Here is a 23,620-nt window from a genome sequence, read left to right as displayed (position 1 = left end):
ATTAGCTGCTTTTGGAGAGATTTAAGGGATTGAGAGTGTTGCAAAGAAAACAGCAAATCAGCAGTGGTTTCACACATAATTAACTTATATATGAGAGGCCTAGATAAACAATTCAAAAGCATTATTTTAAATCACTGTCTGGCAGTCATGGATGTTAATTTTAGTTCATAATCAGGAATTTTAAAAACATTTGCAATCTGATCGTTAGTAATGATGACCATCAAAATAACAAATTGTGGTAAAAACCTGTCCGGTTCACCTGTGCCTCAGGGATGAAAAGTATGCCATTAATCCACAATACAAAAATTAAATAAAGATTGGAAACACTCAGCTGGTTCTGATGACAGCGTTCCTTCTCAACAGATGCGGTCCTATTGACTGTTTCCAGCACCTTATGTTTTTGATTCAGATTTCCAGCATCTGCAGCTTTTAGATTCCCATTGTTACGTGGTCTGGCCTATGTATAGCTCCAGGTCTACAGGAGTGCAGCTGACTCTGGCGTGACCTAGTGAGCAGTTCAATGGAATATAATAGCAGAAAAGCGATACAACAGACAGAATACTCAGAACTTCAATCACAACAAAGACACTGTTAGTGCAATCAAACTTTCAAAGTTCTCTTCAGATGTTGTGCGTAATTTACGAGAGCTGTCACCTGAATTACCTGACACCTGAATTACTCACGCAACAACCTGATGCAGTCATACTCACACTTTATGGACAGTGTGCCAGACACCTCCATTATAATCCCTGGTTATGTCTTGTCCCGTCAGCAGGGCGTATCCACCAAAGTGGTGTAAGGTGATGCACGGGTCGGAGGAAGTAGCTCCTGGGATCACCAACATTATCAGGGTCACTAGTAAACTCAAATGCAGGAATCCCAGAGATTTTGGCAATTCAAACCAAACAAAAGATGTATTACTGAGATTAGCCAGCAAAACTAACAAGAACTCAGGCAAACTATACAGAATCTAGAAGAACTAAAATAACTCATGGTACATAGAAGGACTCGGTCAGTGTTTCACCAGACAAGAATCCACAATACCAAGTAAGCCCCCCTGAAATATGCCCTGGTGCATGCAGGAACTCAAGACCAATCAGACAGCCTCGGTGTCTAACGGAAGCAATAACCCCCAAAGACAACTACAATGCAAGTCATTGAAAATCCCATACTAATTCCGTTATCCCAAATTGAATAAAAGTGATAAATACAAACAGAGTTGAACAACCTCCATGATCCCAGTTGAGACACCGGCAACACAAAGTGAAAACCCAGAGCTAGTCCAAAGACAACTGGACATAAAAGATAAACAATCCAAGGAACACTGCATACTTACGAGGTTAAACCAAGAAAATATAATTCACATACTAACTTTTTTTTTTCTTTTGGTTTACAATTGACCCCTGGTTCTGACAGAACCTCCATCTCTCTTCTTAGGCTGACTCCCAGCGGCTTAGGGCAATCAGGGTGAAGCCAATGAAAATCAGTAATCAGGTCAGGATCCAAAATATCCCAGACCGAAATCCAACTCCCCTCCTCTGGGCCATACCCCTCCCAATCAACCAAATATTGGAACTGCCCCTTAACTTCCTGGGAGTCAAGCAGCCTGTGGACAGTGTAAATGGATTCTCCATCTATGATTCTGGGGAGGGGGGGAGGTTTAGGAGTAGGAGCTAAAGGTCTATAGGGTAAGTGTTTAAGTTTAGAGACATGAAGGGTGGGCTGGATTTGGAGAGACCTGCAACGTTGTAATTTATAAGTAATTATAAAAATCCTCATAACAATCCTTAAGAGTCCAATGAAGTGCGGAGCTGGCTTGCGGGATTGTATCTTAAGGGGGAGGTTTTGGGTAGAGAGCCAAACCTGCTGACACACACAAAAAGAAGAAACCCAATCATCTCCTCCTGTTGGCATGGAAGTGCTGCCTCACCAAAGTAAGTTCCAAAGTCCTCTTGGTTTTAAGCCATAACTGCTTACAGCACTCGTCAAACTGTTTAGTAGACGGAGCACCAACTTCCGCATCCTGCTCAGGAAAGAGAGAAGCTTAAACCCAAATTGACATTCAAAAGGAGACGTGTTAGGCGAATGGTGAAGATTGTAATGAGCCGTCTCTGCCCAGATTAACTGGTCATTCCAAGAGGACTGGTTACCAGAAACAAGGCAACAAAGAATGAGTTCCAAAACTGGGTTAGTCCTCTGAGTCTGACCATTCGTCTGTGGGTGAAAACCAGAAGAAAGGCTCCAATAAGTTTACAAAATGCTTGCCAAAACTTGGAAGTAAATTGTGGACCCCTGTCAGAGACAATATCGGAAGGAATTCCATATACCTTAAAAAAAATGTTTGCAGTTTTATAGGCTGTGGGCAACTTAGTGAGGGGAAAAATTACAAACTTTGGAAAATTGATCAACAACTAACATTACAGTAAAGGAGCGTGAAGGGGGCAGACCAAAGAGATGGGACCAGGGGTGAGAGGGGATGGAGAAGACCCTGGGGAGAAAAGTGGAATAGTTGGAATGGGCACAACCATCACATGCCTAGACAAATGACTTGACATCCCTATTAACACCAGGCCACCAAGAATGTCTTTTTATGGATCCTAGGGTGCTGTTATCTTGGATGTATGCCCCCATTTGAAAACCTCCAACCTAAGTTCGGGTGGCACAAAAAGGTGATGTAGGGGAACATTACTGGGAACTAGATTACTCCCCTTGAGTTCTTGCCTGACTTGGGAATCAATATCCCAAATGACAGGAGCCAGAAGTTTATTCTCCAAGAGTATCGACTCCAGCCTATCTATCAAATTGGAAAAATCAAATTGCCTAGATAGGGCATCAGGCTATATATTGTTGGAATCCGGATGGTAAGTAATGACAGAATTAAAATGGTTAAAAACCAATGCCCAATAGGCTTGTTCTGAGTTAAGTCTCTTGGCATTCTGATAAATTAAATTCTTATGATCTGTCCATACAACAAGCGGATGCTCAGCTCCTTCCTACCAGTGCTGCCACTCTTCTGGCTGATGGCTGGTTCTTCGCTTGTAAAGATCAGGAGGGAAGAAGAGTCCCCAGGAGCAATAGCACAATCGTTGGTGACTGTGGAGGAGTTGAGACTGTGACTTCCAGTGTCATCGAACATGTGAGAGCGTAAGAACATAAGAAATAGAAGCAGGAGTAGGCTATCTGATCCATTGAGCCTGCTCTGTCATTCAATAAGATCATGGCTGATCTGACAATCTCCACCTTTTCCCCATAACCCTTCCCCTACTATGCAAAAATCTATCCAACCTTGTCTTAAATATATTTCCCACTCTCTGGGAAAAGCAGTTCCTCCTCATCTCCATCCTAAAATTTACTCCCCCGAATCTTGAGGCTATGTCCCCTAGTTCTAGTCTCACCTATCAGTGGAAACAACTTTCCTGCCTCTATCTTATCTATCCCTTTCGTCATTTTATAAGTTTCTATAAGATCTCCTCTTATTCTTCTGAATTTCAGCAAGTACAGACCCAGGTAACTCAATGTCATCATAGTCTAATCCCCCCTTCTCTGGAACAACCTGGTGAACCTCCTCTGCACTGCCTCCAAAGCCAGTAAATCCTTCAAGTAGGGAGACGAGAACTGCATGCACACGGTCTCATCAGTATCCTGTACAGTTACAGCATAGCCTCCCAGCTCCTAAATTCAATCCCTGCAGCAATAAGGGCCAACATTCCATTTGTCTTCTTGCTAGCCTGCTGCGCCTGCAAACCAATCTTTTGTGATTCATGCAGAAACACTCCCAAGTCCTTCTGCACAGTAGCGTGATGCAATCTTTTACCATTTAGATAATAATCTGATCTTCCATTTTTCCTTCCAAAGTGACCTTGCATTTATCAACATTGTACTTCATCTGCCAGACCCTTGCCCACTCACTTAACTATCTATATCTCTCTGAAGACTTCCAGTATCTTCTCCACAATTTACTTTTCCACTGAATTTAGTGTCATCAGCAAACTTAGATACACTGCACTCAGCCCCCTCTTCCAGATCGCTGATAAATATCGTGCCCAGCTGCGGACCCAGCACCGACCCCTGCAGCCCACTGCTCATCACTAATTGCCAACCAGAGAAACCCCCATGTATCCCAACTCTACGCTTTTCTATTGGTTAACCAATCCCCTATCCATGCTAATACATCACTACTAACTCTATGCATCCTTATCTTATGGATAAGTCTTCAATGTAGCACCTTATCGAATACCATCTGGAAATCCAAGTAAATAATGTTTATCTGTTCCCCTCTATCCACTGCACTTGTTATATCCTCAAAAAACTCCAGTAACTTTGTCAAACAGGACCTGCCTTTGCGGAATCAGATTATTATCTTTCCAGATGCCTTGCGATTTCTTTCCAGATGCCTCGCTATTTCTTTCCAGATGCCTCACTATTTCTTCTTTAATGATAGCTTCAAGCATTTTCCCAACTACAGATGTTAAACTAACTGGCCTATAGTTACGCAAACACGAGGAAATCTGCAGATGCTGGAAATTCAAGCAACACACACAAAATGCTGGTGGAACGCAGCAGGCCAGGCAGCATCTACAGGAAGAAGTACAGTCCATGTTTCGGGCTGAGACCTTTCGTCAGGACTAACTGAAAAAAGAGATAGTAAGAGATTTGAAAGTGGGAGGGGGAGGGGGAAATCCAAAATGATAGGAGAAGACAGGAGGGGAAGGGATAAAGCTAAGAGCTGGAAAGTTGATTGGCAAAAGGGATACAGAGCTGGAGAAGGGAAAGGATCATGGGACAGGAGGCCTAGGGAGAAAGAAGGGGGGAGGGGAGCACCAGGGGGGGGATGGAGAACAGGCAAAGAGTGATTGTGAGAGAGGCAGGGAGAGAAAAAAAAGGGGCAGGAGAGAATAATAAATAAATAAATAAACAAACAAACAAACAAACAAATAAATAAACAAGTGTTGGGATATGAAGGGGAGGAGGGGCATTAACAGAAGTTAGAGAAAGCAATGCTCATGCCATCAGGTTGGAGGCTACCCAGACGGAATATAAGGTGTTGTTCCTCCAACCTGAGTGTGGCTTCATCTTGACAGTAGAGGAGGCCATGGATAGACATATCAGAATGGGAATGGGACGTGGAATTAAAATGTGTGGCCACTAGGAGATCCTGCTTTCTCTGGTGGACAGAGCGTAGGTGTTCAGCGAAACGGTCTCCCAGTCTGCGTCGGGTTTCACCAATATATAAAAGGCCACACCGGGAGCACCAGACGCAGTATACCACACCAGCCGACTCACAGGTGAAGTGTCACCTCACCTGGAAGGACTGTCTGGGGTCCTGAATGGTGGTGAGGGAGGAAGTGTAAGGGCAGATGTAGCACTTGTTCCGCTTATAAGGATAAGTGCCAGGAGGGAGATTGGTGGGAAGGGATGGGGGGGACGAGTGGACAAGGAAGTCGCGTAGGGAGCGATCCCCGCGGAAAGCAGAAGGGGGGGAGGGAAAAATGTGCTTTGTAGTGGGATCCTGTTGGAGGTGGCGTAAGTTACGGAGAATTATACGTTGGACCCGGAGGCTGATGGGTGGTAGGTGAGGACAAAGGGAACCCTATCCCGAGTGGGGTGGCGGGAGGATGGGGTGAGAGCAGATGTGCGTGAAGTGGGAGAGATGCGTTTGAGAGCAGAGTTGATGGTGAAGGAAGGGAAGCCTCTTTGTTTAAAAAAGGAAGACATCTCCTTCGTCCTGGAATGAAAAGCCTCATCCTGAGAGTAGATGTGGCAGAGATGGAGGAATTGTGAGAAGGGGATGGCATTTTTGCAAGAGACTGGGTGGGAAGAGGAATAGTCCAGGTAGCTGTGAGAGTCCGTCAGCTTATAGTAGATATCAGTAGCTAAGCCATCTTGAGGGCAGGGCGAAAGTTGGAGGCAAAGTTAATGAAGTCAATGTGCTCAGCATGCGTGCAGGAGGCAGCGCCAATGCAGTCGTTGATGTTGCAAAGGAAAAGTGGGGGACAGATACCCGTATAGGCTTGGAACATGGACTGTTCCACAAAGCCAACAAAAAAGGAGGCATAGCTGGGACCCATATGGGTCCTTTGGTTTGGAGGAACTGGGAGGAGCCAAAGGAGAAATTATTAAGAGTAAGGACTAATTCCGCTAGTTGGAGGAGAGTGGTGGTAGACGGGAACTGGTTATGTCTGGAATCCAAAAAGAAGCGGAGAGCTTTGAGACCTTTCTGTCTTCTCCTATCATTTCGGATTTCCCCCTCCCCTCCCACTTTCAAATCTCTTACTATCTTTCCTTTCAATTAGTCCTGTCGAAGGGTCTCTGCCTGAAACATCGATTGTACTCCTTCTTATAGATGCTGCCTGGCCTGCTGCGTTCCACTAGCATTTTGTGTGTATGGCCTATAGTTACCTGCCTTTTGCCTACATTCTTTTTTGAACAGTGGCATGACATTCACCTTCTTCCAATCTGCCAGGACCTGCCAAGAGTCCAGAAAATTTTGGTAAATCATCACCAAAGCCTCTACTATAACTTCTGCTATTTCTTTCAGTAATTTGACATGTTTTACATGTGGATGCTTTAGATTTTCATGAGTAAAGAACGCGATGCTGGGTAGCTTGGCTTGCAAAGTTCCTCACCGGCCAAGTAGGTCAGTCTTCCTGTAATTTAACTACCGGGCAATATCTTGTAAAAGTTGTGCCGAAGTGTATCTTTTGTCTAACTGTATTGTATCACGACTGATTGTGCACGTAACCGCGTAACGTGAATGTTTAGTCTCCATTCGGGGGTTCAGCATGTGTGTACTAAAGAGTAGTAGACATCTTAGATGAGATGTACTCGCTTACATTTTTCGCTGCGATGTATAAGATACAGGGTTGGGGGGATTCTAATGTTGTTTGTATTGTGTTCCTTCAGAATTGCCACTACTGTATTAGTACTGTATTACTTTTGTGCTGTTTTCTTTGTATTTTTATACTGCATACACAATTGGTCGAGACACAAGTGTGTGAATCGAAGGTTAAACGGACATTGTAATGGCAGGAACTGATTGTAAAGTCGCTTGTTTTGTTTTAAGACCCTCTTCTGGCACTTAAACATGTAAAACAGATAAAGGATTTAAAACCCAAAAAAGTATTTGTTGTACTGAGTGTGTACTTTTCCCCAGGCTGCAACAGTTGCTTTTTAAAGTTTTCCCAGTCTTCCAGTTTCCCACTACTCTTGGCGACTTTGGACGCACAAGCTTTTAGTTTGATGCCTTCCTTTATTTCCTTAGTTATCCAAGGCTGGGTCTCCCCACCCTTACTGTCCTTGCTTTTAACTGAAATATACTTTTGTTGAACTCTATGAAAAATCTCTTTGAAAGTCTTTCACTCTTCCTCAACCATCTGACCATGTAGCCTGTGTTCTCAGTCTACCCTATCCAACTACTCCCTCATCTCATTGTAATTTCCCTTGTTTAGGCATAAATCACTGGTTTTAGATCAAACTATTGCACCCACCACTTGTATGAGAAACTTAATCACACTGTGATCACTGTTTCCAAGATGAACCCTAACTACAAGATAGCTAATTTTACCTGTCTCATTGCTCAGGACTAGATCTAAGATAGCACGTCCTCTTGTAGGTTCAGTATCATGCTGTTCAAGAAAACTATCACGACTGCATTCTATGAAGTCCTCCCGAAGACTGCCTCAACCAACTTGTTTCATCCAATCTATGTGCAAGTTAAAGTCCCCCATAACTGCTGTTCCATTCTTACATGCCTCAGATATTTCTCTGTTTACTGCCTGTACCACTGTAATGTTATTATTCGGTGGCCGATAGACAACTCCCAACAGTGATTTTTTTCCTTCACTATTCCTAATTTCTACCCAGATGGATTCAGCATTCTGCTCCTTAGATCTTATACACTCTTTCACTACTGCCTTGATCTCATCCTTAATTAAGAGCGCTACCCCACCTCCCTTACCTTCCTGCTTATCCTGTATTACCTTGGATATTTAACCCCCAATCCTCTCCAACATGCAACCACATTTCTGTAATGGCCAATACCCCTTTACACTGATTTGTGCCACAAGTTCACTGCCCTTACATTCGTGATGCTTTTAAAATCTAGTAATCTTTGTCTCTTTTGTACTTGACTTTCTGCACTCCACACTTACTTTTTTCTTATTGAACTTTTGCTTTTACTTTATCTTTATCCACACGTTTCTCTTTTATTTTATCCATACTTCTCCAATCTGTTGAACCTATCCCTCCTCCTATTTAGTTTAAAGTCCTACCCACAGACCTAGTTAAATGATACACCAGGATCCACGTCCCATCACGGTTCAGGAGGAGCCTGGCCCATTGGAACAGTTCCCTCCTTCCCCAATACAGGTGCCAGTTTCACATGAATTCAAACCTGTCATTTTGCTCCTTCTCTATCACTGTTGGACTTTTCTTCCTGCCTGCGCTGTGTAGGTTTATAGTCAGGATCGGTGCACGCAGACTGATGCCACTCTTTAGGCTGGGCGACGTTCCACGATGGCACAGTGAGCCGCGACAGCAAGGCTGTAGGTTGAGTATCGGAGTTTTCCTTCTCCAAGACAAACTGCCTGGCAAGACTAATGTGTCCCATCTACCCGGGTTTGGAATCAGAGTTGTCCTTCTCCTAGGTCAACTGCCAACTATGGCTGATGGGCCCAGCCTGCCTGCCCAGTTATATTGCAGGACACTTGGTCGCGCTATGACATAGCAAACTAGTAAGAACAGGGATGCCACGTGAAGGTATTGTTATGGGCACAGTAGCATAGGCGAGGTCACATACAAGTGACCTTCTGCATGGCAGGCCGAACAGTGGTCCTGCAGTGATTACACCTGGAAGGGAGAGGCTCTGAAAGATGCTTCACCTTCTTTAAGGGAGCAGAATGTCCAGCCCAAGACTCACCTGCCACTCTTCTCAGGCCAGTTTAACAGCCAACAACTCCCAGTTACCGATATCATAATTGGATTCAGCTAGTAACAGCCATTTTGAAAAATAAGCACATGGATGCAATTTTTTATTGGTGCTGGAATGCTGGGACTAAACTGCCCTTTCTCTGATGTCAGAAGCGTCTGCCTCAACAGCAAAGGGCCAATCAAGGTGGGGTGGATGCAATATGGGAGCAGTGACAAAACTATTTATGGTGAACTACATATACCTGTCTGGACATGCCCCTCTGCTGACTGCTCCTGTGGCTCCTTCCACAGACCCCTGTATAAAGGTGATTGGAGGCACTGCTCCTCCCTCAGTCTCCAGGATGTTGTGTGGTGGTCTCTTGCTGCTAATCGTGGTCTCTTGCAGCTAATAAAAGCCTATCGTTCACCTCCCGTCTCCGAGAGTTATTGATGGTGCATCACTATTCTTAAGGTCACTAAAGGCTGACTCTGCCTCCGTTGTCCAACCCGATCTTTTGTTGGTAAGATTAATCAGGGAAGTAGCCACAGAGCTAAAATTCTTTAAAAAATCTCTTCCAGAAGCTAGCAAAACCCAAGAGTCTCTGATTCTGCCTGAAAGAAGTGGGAGTGGGCCAGTCCCGAGCAGCACAAGTTTTATCTGAATCCATTAACAGGTATCCCTGGGAAATAACAAACCACATAAAGGAGACTTTAGCAACATGAAATTCACACGTCTCTCGCTTGGCAATTAAATTATCATCTAATAAACACTAAAGAACCTTACAAAGTTCCTGATAAGAACTTGAAAAAAAGATCAAAATACTTTCTAGGTACACAAAGACAAACCTGTTTAACATCTCTCTCAAGACATCAGTAATGAATGCCTGAAAAATAGTTTGGGCATTAAAAAGCCCAAAGGGCATAACTAGATATTCATAATGCCCGATGGGGTATTAAATGGTGAATTCCATTCATCATCCTGACCAATCTGAATTAAATTGTAGGCATTCCTGAGATCCAATTTAGTGAAAAATTGACCCCTTGTAGTAAATCAAAGGCTGAATTCATCAAGGGTAAGGGTCAATGATTTTTAATGGTAATCTTGTTAAAATCTTGATAATCAATACAAGGTCTCAGGCTGCCATCATTTTTGTGACAAAGAAGAACACTGCCCCTGCGTGCCAATGCCTCTTTGAGGTAATCGTCCATAGCCCATCTCTCAGGACCAGATAGGAAGAACAGCCTCCCTCGGGAAGGGCAGGAAGCTGGTAATGGCTCAATCATAATTACAATGGGGCCGCATTGAGGTAGCTTATTTCTTGCAAAAAAAAAATGCTAGGACATCTGAGTATTCAGAAGGGATTCTCTTAATCTCATTAATATCTTCTAACTCAGAGAAGTTGGACACCGGTTCAGAGATCTTTCATTTTGGCCTCCAGCGCTCGGGACACAGACTTGTGATTCTGGCAAACTGATGAAAAACAAATATTCTGGTAGTTAGGAGATCAACTAGTAATAACTACCCCAGACCAGTCAACCACAGGGACATGCTGGGACAACCGTGGATACCCAAGAATAAGGGGGAAATCTGAGGAATGAATGAAGTGGAACTTTATTATTTCATAGGGATTCCTAATCCAAAGCCCAATGATCTGGAAATGTGTGGCCTCCCATCCAGTGCAGTGGAAGGAAAGGGATGCTGAAGCTTAGAGGGAGGGACCCACTTTGGTGTGCTACCCTAAATCGAAAAAATTACATGCTGAACCCCTGTCAGCAAATGCTCGAGTGAGAATTTCCTTTTGATTCCACATCAAACCAGAGGGTAAATGTAACTGCGATGAAGTACTTATGGGAGAAGCCCCAGGGATCTTCACAGATCTCCCCTCACTGGATGGTCTGCTGGAGTTGTCCTGGCTTTTCTGAGCACATGGCAGGGTAATGCCTCAGTACAAACAACATCTCTCTTTATATTATATCTTCTGTCACTTTCAAAAACTGAGAGGAATGCCCTGCCCAACTGCACAGGTTCCGCAACATTATGCGAGTCGGTCAGTAAAGGATCTGGAGCAGGAAAAGGTAATGTTGGTGGAGTGTGAGGGTAGGTAGGATAGAAGCTGAAGAACTTCTGGCGCTGCTCTGGCTGCCGTCCAGACAGATGGATGTCCAGACGAATGGCAAATCCGATTAGCCCATGCAGGTTCGGTTAGGATCACAAGCTGCCAGTTCATCCTTAAGATGATTATTGAGGCTTTGTAGAACATGGCCACAAGACCTTCACTATCCCATCCACACTCTAGAACCAAAGTTTTGAATACAATTAAATAGTCCACTATGCTCCTTGATCCCTGTCTTATGTCAAAAAGTCTTGCAGCCGCCTGCTGCCCATCGATGGGGTGATTAAGCACTCTCTTTAGGACACCAATAAATAAGCAATTGGGCTCCATTCTCTCTCACTTAGCTGTTGCCTATTCCAGAGCTTTACCGAGAGGAGGGAAATAATGCAAGCCACTTTACTTCAGTCAGTAGGAAACTTAAGACCTTAAGACTGAGGAGCAGAATTAGGCCATTCAGCCCATCGAGTCCGCTCTGCCATTTCATCACGGCTGATCCCAAAACTGTTGACAATACTTCGTGCAGCCTGACTAGGTCTTATAAAGCTGTAGCATTATCTCCTTGTTTTTATATTCTATTCCCCTTGAAATAAGTGCCAACATTGCATTTGCCTTCTTTACCACAGACTCAACCTATAAATGAAACTTCTGGGAGTCTTGCATGAGGACTCCTAAGTCCCTCTGCACCTCTGATGTTTGAACCTTCTCCCCATTTAGATAATAGTCCGCACTATTGTTCCTTTTACCAAAATGCATTGTCATACACTTCCCAACACCATATTTCATATTCCACTTTTTTGCCCATTCTTCCAATTTGTCTAAGTAAAACTTGTGCAGCATCAGTTCAAACACTAGAGAACACTGTGTTATAATCCCACAGCATGACTCAGGACTCCTGTCAAAGCACTCCAGAGTAGACAGATTTATTCCTGGGCTTTTAGATTTTCCTTGATGGAAGAGAGAGATGCAGGCATTTCCTGCGGTTGCTGCTCATGCCTACTGACTGTGGTCCTCAGCTTTGCCAGATCTGATCGGACATCGCATCCTGCTGAGTTAATTTTTTGCTTGGTTGTAGCGTCAGGGTTATTAGTGAACTCAAGTGCAGGAATCCCAGTGACTTCAGCAATTCAAACCAAACAAAAGATTTATTACAGAGATTAACCAGCAAAACTAATGAGCACTCAGGCAAACTGAATAGAAGCTCGAAGAACTGAAATCACTCATGATACACAGAAGAACTTGGTCAGATTTTCACCAGACAAGGATTCACAATGACCAAGCAAAGAGGGTTTCGCAAGCCCCCTTACCCTTAAAATACACCCTGGAGCACAAAGGAATCAGGAATCCAGCTGAAACAATAAACCCCAAAGACAACAACTACAATGCAAGTCATCGAAAATCCCATACTAATTCCATTATCCGAAATTGAATAAAAGTGATAAATACAAAGACAGCTTAACAATCCCCATGATACCAAATGAGACACCTGAAACACAAAATGAAAACCTGGAGCTAGTCCAGAGACAAACAATTAGATGTAAAAGGTAAAACAATCCAAAGAACACTGCATACACACAAGGTTACACCAAGAAAATACAATCCACATACTAGCTGAAATAAATATTTTCCCCTGGTTGCGACAAACATCGGTTCTGAATATCTCACGGGCAAGGAAACCTTTTCCTGATTACTACCATCCTCTCTCAGCTGGTATATCAGTGTTGATATACAACCCTTGAAAGAAGCACAGAAAATAGCAAAGACATGGGGCAGAAAAGTCAATGCTGTGAGCATCATGAGGCCCCCTCACTAGAACAGGCCTGATGGGCTGAATAGCCCAATTCTGCACCTATCTTATGACCTTAGAATAAGGAGCATACGGCGCAAGTCTATTGTTGAGCACACTCTGTGAAAACTGGCTGCACTCACTTTTCCCAGTGAAGACGCACTCTAATGAGTGGAAATATCTTTCTGCCTTTATGTGTGTCTGCATCTTTGTGTGTGGGGTAAGGAAATTCTCAACTTTGGAGGACACTATATAGTTACCTCCTGTTGGGATCTTCATATGAAAGGCTGTTGGGTCTGTTTGCACTGGACCTTCCTTCTGACATAGATCTTGTTGGCAAGGATAAGGGAGGCAGAGGGGATGCAGACACCACCACCTTCAGGCTCCCCTGCAAGTCATACACCATCCTGACTTGAAAATATATCATTGTTCTTTCATCATTGCTGGATCTTATTCCAGGATCTCCCTCACTATTAATGAATATGGGAAGTGCCTCACCTCCCCTGCAATCTCTGTCTTCTCCATGGCAACCAGGCTTCCACTGTTGGTATCTGGCAGCCACAGGGAGAGTATGCCTTCAAAACTGTTGGGTCCTTTTGGGGAACTGTGCTGGCCTCACTTACCACACATTTCACAGTGTAAAGCAACACAGTGCTGATTCAGAAGTTCTTTTGACCAGTTCTGTGACTTTTTGCAGGGGTCTCAACTGGGCAGTAGATCTAAACACCCCATATTTTAATACACCAAAGTTAGGTGGAGTCTAGAGCTGTGTATGTTATTCTAATAGAACTGGAACCAAAATTTGGTACAAGTCAAATGTGACTTCCCTCATTTCAATTCTATCCCTCTAGAAATGGGTGACGGTGTGAAGTTGGATTATTGGTCACTATCAGTGTGATGCAAGAGAGCCCTGTCATCTCAGCCTGTGCGTTTGCTTGTAAATCCATTTTAGGGCATTGAGCAACTTCAGAACAATTTGATAATCTGCTCTCCCTCAGCAGGGCTAATAAACAACGCAGCCTGTCTGCTAAAACTTCCCCGAACTCCGGCAGATTGGTACTGTACAAAGTCTTTAATGTTAGTAACAGTTGCAGTTTGAAGGTGGAAGGCCAGTCAGAACAAGTTTCACTGACACCACTGAGACTCAAACAATTCCAGATCAAACAAACGCCTCAAATTCCTTCGCTAATGACTAAGCTCATTCTTTTGCCCCTTACTGGGAAATCAATTTGATGTCCTCACTCTGCAAATCAAGAGATAATATTTTTACTTCAGATTATTAGCCAATCCACACAGAACATATCAGTGCTCTCTTTCATACTCAAAGAATTGGATTTACACAGCATCAATCATGTCGCAAATCATATTGTAATCAGTAAACTCTGTATGAAGTGTAGTTAACACTGTGAAGTAGATAAATGTTAGGCCTTTCCTGGCTCCCTCGGTAGTGGTGGCTGCATGATCTGCTTTACTGATGTCAGGTCTTCTTTAATTTATTTGCCGCAAATCAATACTCATTTGACAACATCTTAAACGCTGGAGGTCAAAGCTGAACAATGAGAAATTCAGAAATATATGGATATCAAAAGGACTGCAGATTCTGGAAATCTGAAATTAAAACAGAAGATGCTGAAAACACGCAGCAGGTCAGGCAGCATCTGTGGAAAGAGGCAAAGCGTTGACATTTCAGGTCTGAGATTCTTTGATAGAACCCTTCTTTGACCCAAAACATTATAGGATCACAGTTTCTCTTTCCAGAGATGCTGCCTGACATGCTGAGTATTTCAAGCAACACACACAAAATACTGGAGGAACTCAGTAGGCCAGGCAACATCGATGGAAAAGAGTACAGTCAACATTGCAGGCCAAGACCCTTCATCAGGACTGGAGAAAAAACGATGAGGAGTCAGAGTTAGAAGGTAGGGGAAGGGGGGAAGAAACACGAGATAGGTGAAACTGGGAGAGGTGAATTAAAAGAGCTGGGAAGTCAATTGGTGGAAGAGATACAGGACTGGAGATCCAGTGGTGATCCTATTGTGCCTTGGAAATTTGCTTCAGTAGTCCCTAGATCAAACAATCACTGGATCACTGCACAATTAGCATAGAGCCTAAATCTTACAGTGCAAAACAACTTCCAGGCTATCTTGGTGTTGCGGTTTTGGTGGGAGAGTGTGGAAAACATTTAGTGCAATCTTTTCTCATAAATCAGGTGGACCACTACCAACCACTGATTCTGGGATTTTATCTGACTACAACATATTGTTCGTGTGGAACTTTACCAAGATTTTCTTCACCTGAGATGTTGAATGGTGTAATGGTTCCAGAGTGAATAGGATACAGGAACTGACTACATGTTTTTAGGCTGGTGGGCACTTTCATAATATTGCAAGCACTGCTGTATTTATAGGACTGGAAAGCACCCATTGTAGTGCATCAAACTGTAAAATAGTTGTTGCAATATACAGCACATATGGCCTCTCAATCAAAACTGATTTGCATCAAGTTTGAAGGAAGTGGAGTCAAAATGAGCTGCCTAAATGGTTTAAGCAGATTGTTCAACATTTCAGTTGTGGCTAGTTGAGCACTGTGGAGTGAAATACGGTCCCAATCTCCAGAGCATGTGTCTCCAGAAGATAATGTCAGATCCAGCAGGCAGAGGTAAAACAAAGCTTCCTGGCGTGAAGCACAGGGGAAGCATTTTTATTCACAACACATCTGATTATTTGATAGTGTATAACTCTTATGTTCACCAGTTGTTCTGTAAGGTATAATATAAAGCACACTTACAGGCCATTCTGTCCAACTACTACAAGTGCTGAAGGTCAACAATTGTCTTCTGCACATGATTTCACCAATGTGCTTTCTGTCCCTTTCTCTTTCTCTTACTCTTTCTCTTTCTTAAATGGCTTTTCCTTAACTACATAGTTGCCTGAATCATTCCATGTGGAGTAAGTTTCATTCACAATTCTTTAGGTAAGATAGCATCTAGGCTTCTCCTGAATAGATCCTAATTTTGTGCAAGTTGTACCTGTGTCCGTCCTATTCAACTACTTCATAATGAACAGCACCCTCCCCGTCACCCTCACCACTTCACCATGCTACAATCGGGCCGACTTTCATCTTTCTTTTTACCACAAAAGGGTCTATCAGCTTACTCGAACTTTTCAACAGTTGCAACCCCTCAGTTATGGCCGCGATGCATAGGAATATGTTATGGGACACTTGGGGGTCCCCAGTGCCATTACCCTAACTCTGCAACCCAAAACATTCCCTTGTTATATCCGTCAGCTCTGAAATTCCATTTCTGCCACGTTAACAAACTTCTGTGAACCCCACCGTTTTTCAAGTGGATACTGCTCGTGTATGATTGTGACATTGCGTTAATTGGAAAGGTGGTTCCATATCATTGGTTTTGAGTTGGAAGGGATGGAGGGGATATAACAACAGGTACAAACTACAGTAATGGGGAGATACAGACAGAAGCAGGCCATTCAGCCCACTATTCCATACCAACCATCCATTTATAATAATGCTACATTACTCCACTGTATTCCCACTAGCTCTCCCCACATTCTACAACTCTCCTACATTTTAGGCACAATTTACAGTGGCCAGTTGACCAACAGGATGTGGGAGCGAGCCAGAGCCCTCAGAGGAATCCCATGTAGTCACAGGATGAAGAAGAAAATTAGCTTCATTTGTCACATACATCAGTGAAATGTGTAATTTGTGTCAAATGGAATCAATGAGCATTGTGCTGGCCAGCCTGCGAGTGTTACCTCACTTACACCACCAGCACAGCATGCCCCTAACTTATTAATCCTAACCATACACCTTTGGAATGTGGGAAGAAATAGGAGCACGCAGAGGAATCCCACCTCGTCATGGGGAGAGAGCACAAACACCTCATAGAAAGCAATGCGAATCAATCCCTGGACTTAGAGCTGCACACTGTAAAGCATTGTGCTAACTGCTATGTTATCATGCAAACTTCTCACAGCCAGCCCTTGAAGTCACCCAGATCACTGAAGGTAAGGGACAGCTGCACTGCCCCTCGGTCGAGGATAGATCATATTTTTTGGGGGGTGGTGCGCAAACACGCTGCTGTGATGCCCACGTTGCAACTGTGATTACAGTTTTAAAGCATTTCATCAGGTCATGAGAGGAACTGAGGAAACCCAAATCTTCCAATATTTTGTATAAATGTGCCAATTATTATTTGCCAATGTCTGCTTGCGTCTGTTAGTTGCTGATTCCTCCTGGGGAATGAACTTTATGTTATTCCACTCTTAGACTTACATCCTGATCCTGAATATAAAACAAGATTTTGACTTCAAAACAAGCCATCTTCCCTTGAGTTTACTTGGAACTGGCACTAAAAGCTTTTCTATTTGATAGGTCAGTTAATCATTCATAAATGGCACCAAGGTCCCTTTAAATGAAGCATTTCTTTTGTAAGTATTCAAGAAGAAACCTTACAACATTCTCACAGTTCACCTGACTAGGCATGTTGCATAATTCCAAGGCACGGAATTTAGCCAGATCTTTCGTCGCAAAATTTCTGAGCACCCTGGTATTTCAGTCTTGCTTTTATTTAAAACATTTGCTTTTGACTTAGAAGGACATCAGTGAGTCCATGCAGGCTCTCAGTGCAATTCTATCAGTCCCATTCCCCACTGAGATCCCTGTAATCTACTCTCTCTCAGATGTCCATTAACGCTGTCTGATTCCTCTGCCATCCCCATACACAAGGGATAATGGACCCCTGACTATGTAGGAGTGAGCATTTTGAAATTTAGCGGGGTGGATTTTTTAAATGCTGCGTGGCTGTAGACATCTCTGTCACGTGGGAACTCAGTTCACAGCCTCACTTCTGACACACAAAACAATTCTCAGGAACAGAACCCTGCTATAACCCAAAAGAACATGTAATTTACAGCAGATCTTTGATCTATCAGTGCAACTGATGGTCAGGATTGAACCTAACTTCTGGAACTGAGAGACAACAGCTCTACTTCTTCACCACCGTATCATCTAACTAATATTTCACAAGACACTTGCAACAGTCTGCATATTGCATCCACGTCATAACTAAGATAACAGATTGACCTCTGGAAGAGAATGATTTTTAAATTTAGATTTTAAAGTCATGAGCACTATTTATTTATGCAGAGGAGGTTCACCAGGTTGATTGTAGAGATGAGGGGGTTAGACTATGAGGAGAGACTGAGTCACCTGGGACTGTACTCGCTGGAATTCAGAATGATGAGAGGAGATCTTATAGAAACATATAAAATTATGAAAGGGATAGATAAGATAGAGGCAGGAAAGTTGTTTCCACTAGTAGGTGAGACTAGAACTAAGGGACATTGCCTCAAGATTCGTGGGAGCAAATTTAGGGTGGAGATGAGCTGGAACTGTTTTTCCCAAAGGGTGGTGAATCTGTGGAATTCTCTGCTCAGTGAAGCAGTGGAGGCTACCTCAGTAAATATATTTAAGACAGATTGGATAGATTATTGCATAGTAGGGGAATTAAGGGTTATGGGGAAAAAGCAGGTGGGTAGAGAGGAGCCCATGGTTAGGTCAGGCATGATCTTATTGAATTGTGGATCAGGCTCAACGGGCCAGGTGGCCTACTCCTGCTCCAATTTCTTATGTTCTAATGTTCTTATTTTTTTTGCAATGTATAGTAAAACCTATTTAATAAATTCTATTGTATTTCTTTATTTTCCTGTAAATGCCTATGAGAAAATGAATCTCAAGGTAGTATATGGTGAAATATACATACTTTGATAATAAATTGACCTTGTCTTTGACTTACAGTAATTATGTCTTGCTCTGTACTGCTGCCACAAAATGACAGATTTCACAGCATGTGTCAATGATAATAAACCTGATTCTCATTCAGTTTGGAAAGGATAGATGTAGTTTTGAGCTTACTATCACAGACAGCCTGAGTCCTGGTGCGAAGTTTCTACCTGAAATGTCGACAGTTCCCTTCCCCCGCAGTTTGACCCACTGAGATCCTTCAGCAGATCGTTTGTACAAAGGGCAGTTGTTTGTGAATGGCGTAGAAGCATTTAAAGAAATGTTGAATAGATACAGAAGGGAGAAGGGAGAATCATATAATGTGCTAAAATGCTTTTATGACTACGTCTGTCAAATATCTTGGTTTGGTCTTGTAAATTCTATTTAATTATTGTTTCAAGAACAATGTCCTTGCCAGTCAGAATTTGGCTGATAAATAACATATCATAACTTAGTCTGTATTTGCACAGACTGAGAATTTCAGCTCATGCATTGATCCAAAGTTTAAAGAAACACAGTATTTTGAAAAACCTTATACAGCAACTAGTTTCTCAAGAAAGGCTGACTTGCAATGGAGTCAAACGTGACAAATGACTTTGCTTACAGGAAAATCCTGGTGGGCAATATGCCAAGAATTACAAATCACATTAAGAACAAAACCAATTTGGGGAAGTTTATTTGGAGGGTGAAGCATTGTCCTGAATCACCAGTCTTCTAAACTCATTCAGTTTAACACTCACAGTCCTCTATTCACCAATGGCTGTATTGACAGCTTGTCACTAGAGTACCCTTAATCCCCAGAGTAAGTGTCCTCCTGTTATGAAAACACCTTTCACTATAATAGCACAACACTCTCAGTGCATGGGAATACATAATACCATAATTCCATCATGAGGTTCATCCATCCTTATTGACCTACAAAATTTTGCTTATGAAACATTGTCCAGGTACACCTTAGTGGGCCGTATCTCAAATAATGAGTCAGAGTATAGGAAGGAGATGGAGAGGAAAGTAACCTGGTGTCATGACAACACCCTTTCCCTTAATATAAACAAAACTAAAGAGCTGGTTGCTGATTTCGGAAAGGAGGGAGATACTCACACTCCTGTCTGTATCAACAGTGCAGAGGTCAAAAGGGTTAAAAGCTTCAGATTCCTAGGAATGCACATCAACAATACCTTGCCCTGGTCTAACCATGCAGACAGCACAGTCAGCCTCACCAATGCTTCCACTTTCTCAGGACGCTAGAGAAATTTGGATGTCTTCATTGACCTTTACCATTTATATTGATGCACCATAGAAAGCATACTCTCTGGGTGTATCACGGTTTGGTATGGCAACTACTGTGCCTGTGACCGCGAGTATCTGCAAAGATTTGTAGACACTGTCAGACCTGCACGGGCAGAAACATCCCAGACTCCACCCAGCTGAGAATAACATCAGCAAGTTTGCTGATGATACTAAGCTGGGTGGCAGTGTGACATGTGATGAGGATGTTAGGAGAATTCAGGGTGACTTGGATAGGCTGGGTGAGTGGGCAGATACTTGGCAGATGACGTTTAATGTGAATAAGTGTGAGGTTATCCACTTTGGGAGTAAGAATAGGAAGGCAGATTATTATCTGAACGGTGTAAAGTTAGGTAAGGGAGAAATACAAAGAGATCTAGGAGTCCTTGTTCATCAGTCACTGAAGGTGATTGAGCAAGTGCAGCAGGCAGTGAAGAAGGCTAATGGAATGTTGGCCTTTATTACAAAGAGAATTGAGTACAAGAGCAAGGAAATCCTCTTGCATTTGTACAGGGCCCTGGTGAGACCACACCTGGAGTATTGTGTACAGTTTTGGTCTCCAGGGTTAAGGAAGGACATCCTGGCTGTAGAGGAAGTGCAGCGTAGATTCACGAGGTTAATTCCTGGGATGTCCGGACTGTCTTACGCAGAGAGGTTAGAGAGACTGGGTTTGTACACGCTGGAATTAAGGAGATTGAGAGGGGATCTGATTGCAACATATAAGATTATTAAGGGATTGGACAAGATAGAGGCAGGAAATATGTTCCAGATGCTGGGAGAGTCCAGTACCAGAGGGCATGGTTTGAGAATAAGGGGTAGTTCATTTAGGACAGAGTTAAGGAAAAACTTCTTCTCCCAGAGAGTTGTGGGGGTCTGGAATGCACTGCCTCGGAAGGCAGAGGAGGCCAATTCTCTGGATGCTTTCAAGAAGGAGCTAGATAGGTATCTTATGGATAGGGGAATCAAGGGATATGGGGACAAGGCAGGAACCGGGTATTGATAGTAGATGATCAGCCATGATCTCAAAATGGCGGTGCAGGCTCGAAGGGCCAAATGGTCTACTTCTGCACCTATTGTCTATTGTCTATTGCTAACAGGAGTCATCTAGCACTCACTTCCAAATCATCATCTGCAGCCCATTTAAACCCAGCTCTCATTCACAAGCCTTGTTCGCGCATATGAACTGGCCAGCCTCAACCAATTGCTCTGAGCATTCAGTTATCTTTTTGTGTTAACTAGCTTCTCTCTCTTGTTTTGTGGCCTTCCATGGATTATTATTTTGCAGTTTGTTAGTAAAATATCATCTACTGCTAAATCGTCTGTGCTGCTCTGCTTTTGGATCTAGCCTCCTCTATATTTTGTGACAGGATGTATGAGCCAACAATTGACTCAACAGAGTATGCTTGCCTAAAGCAGGCCATCCATCAACAAGCGCAGGAATCCACTCGCCGCTCTCAAAGAACTATCCACCTTGATATAGCAGCTCCGTGCAGATCAACCTCTCCCCAATGAGCCTCAGATTCCAGTGCCTGAACACTCCACCGGATCCCCCCAACCCGATGCTGCAACTTCCTGTCCCAGTGTGCCTTGCAATTTGACTCCTCGTCATTTCTGTACGTTATGAACTGAGCCAAAATTGCCTTTGTCATTTTTCTTTTGACTGAGCGAGCTCGACCTAGATTGCTGCTAACTGGGACAATAAAACCAGCATCTGCAATAAATATGAAAATTTTACCGCTGAGATGCACCAGGTTTTCAACCATCCAGGAAGTGAATGAGAGGCAGTGGATTGGACACTTTACCTGCTTCAATGTTCACCATCCGTACTGGATTATACCGTGGAATTCAGGACCCTTGTTGCGAAATGTGGCCAGAATGCAGAAGCACTGCTGGCCTATTACCATCATAATTCTCGGAATGCCTGAAAGATGAGCTGTCTATCCGGGAGATGCCCACTGACCTCGAAAGCCTCATCACTCTGACCCTCTGTGTTGACAAGCGGCTCCATGTTGACAACCCTCCAGTTTGTCAGCCCAAACTCCAGTTCCATCCCCGGAGCCATTGCAGGCTGCAGGACCCTCATTATAAACACCTCCAGAACCCCGGCAGCTAGGCAGAGCTCTTTAACATCCTAAGAGTGTGAGCACAGGTGGAGAAACAACTTGTGTGCTTACTGTGGAGTGGCCGATCACCCATGCATCAAATGCCCAATGTGTCTGGAAAAATGGCACCTCCAGGTAGAACCAAGGGCTTTCCATCTGGTAAACTAACCCCAGCCCCTCATTCTCTCGACTACATCAACAAAGTGTTACACCACAGCTTCATTTGACCATCCAGTGCAGGATTCTTCATCAAAAAGAAAGATAGGGGTCTTCATTCCTGCATTGGCTATTGTGGACTCAACACCATTACCATAAAAAACCAATAGCTACCCTCTCCCCTCGATGGATAGTGTATTCGAAGCATTCCACAGGACCAAGATTTTCACTAAACCTGGTCTATGGAGCACATACAAATTGATCTGCATCCACCAGAGGGATGAGTGGAAGACAGTGTTCATAATACCAGCTGGCCACTGCGAATACCTCTCTGACTTTCCAACACTCCAGCTGTTTTCCAAGCCTTCATCAACAATATCTTCTAATACATGTTACACAGGTACTGTATGTTTCATCTACCTTGACCTCATTCTCGTCTTCTCCAAGAACCCTAAAGACCGTTCTAACCTTCCAACATCTCCTCAAAAAACAGTTCTACTGCAGGTTAGAGAAATGCCAGTTCCACACCCCAGTCATTTCCTTCCTGGGTTGCATCCTTTCAGCTGGGTCCCAAGGCATAACCATGGACCCAGAGATAGTGTGTGTCTTCATGGAATGGCCCCACCACACTCCCTCAAACAGCTACAGCACTTCTTGGACTTCTCCTACATCTACAACCAAATCAAGAACTACAGCCAAATCACGGCTCATAAATAGCCTGGTCTGCTGCTATGGACCACATTTTTGAGGATCTCAAGAGATGCTTCACCACCGCTCCCATTCTCTACCATCCAAACCCCTCCAGATCTTTTGTGGTAGAGGTGGACTCATCTGACGTGGGTGCCAGAGCCATTCTCTCCCAATGAGGACTGGATGGAAAGGTATACCCTTGCACCTTCTCCTGCAAGTTCAACTCTACACAGCACCGTTATGGAATGGGAAATAGGGAGATACTCATTATCAAATGAGCCTTGGAGGAATGGAGGCATTGGCTGATGAGAAGCACTGAGACTTTCCTGATCTGGACTGTCCACCAGAAACTCGTATCCATTCATGTTCCATCAGTTCAACCCATGTCAGGTTTGCTGGGCCATCTTCTTTGAGCAATTCAGCTTCACCATCTCCTACCGACCCGGCTCCAAGAATACTAAGGTGGATACCCCGTCACAACAGTTTGACCCAGCTGAAATGGAGAACAACCCTCAGTCCATCATTCCATCCTCCCAGATCCTCGCCCCAGTTGTCTGTGACCTTGAGAACCAGATCTGCCAAGCCTGTTCCAGCTGACACACCTGATCAACCTCATGTACGTGCTAAAGGCCATAGACTCTCAGGAACTCCAGTAGGCCCACTCCTCACTTCTTTCCAGCCATCCAGCCACACAACGGACCTGGGATTTTCTACGATGTCAGTTCTGGTGGCCCACTATGATCACAGATGTACATCAGTTCATCACTGCCTTC

This window comes from Hemitrygon akajei, chromosome 5 (assembly GCF_048418815.1).
Source record: "Hemitrygon akajei chromosome 5, sHemAka1.3, whole genome shotgun sequence".
Lineage (NCBI taxonomy): Eukaryota > Metazoa > Chordata > Chondrichthyes > Myliobatiformes > Dasyatidae > Hemitrygon > Hemitrygon akajei.
The sequence above is the reverse complement of the archived record's forward strand: the minus strand, read 5'-3'. Positions refer to the sequence as shown.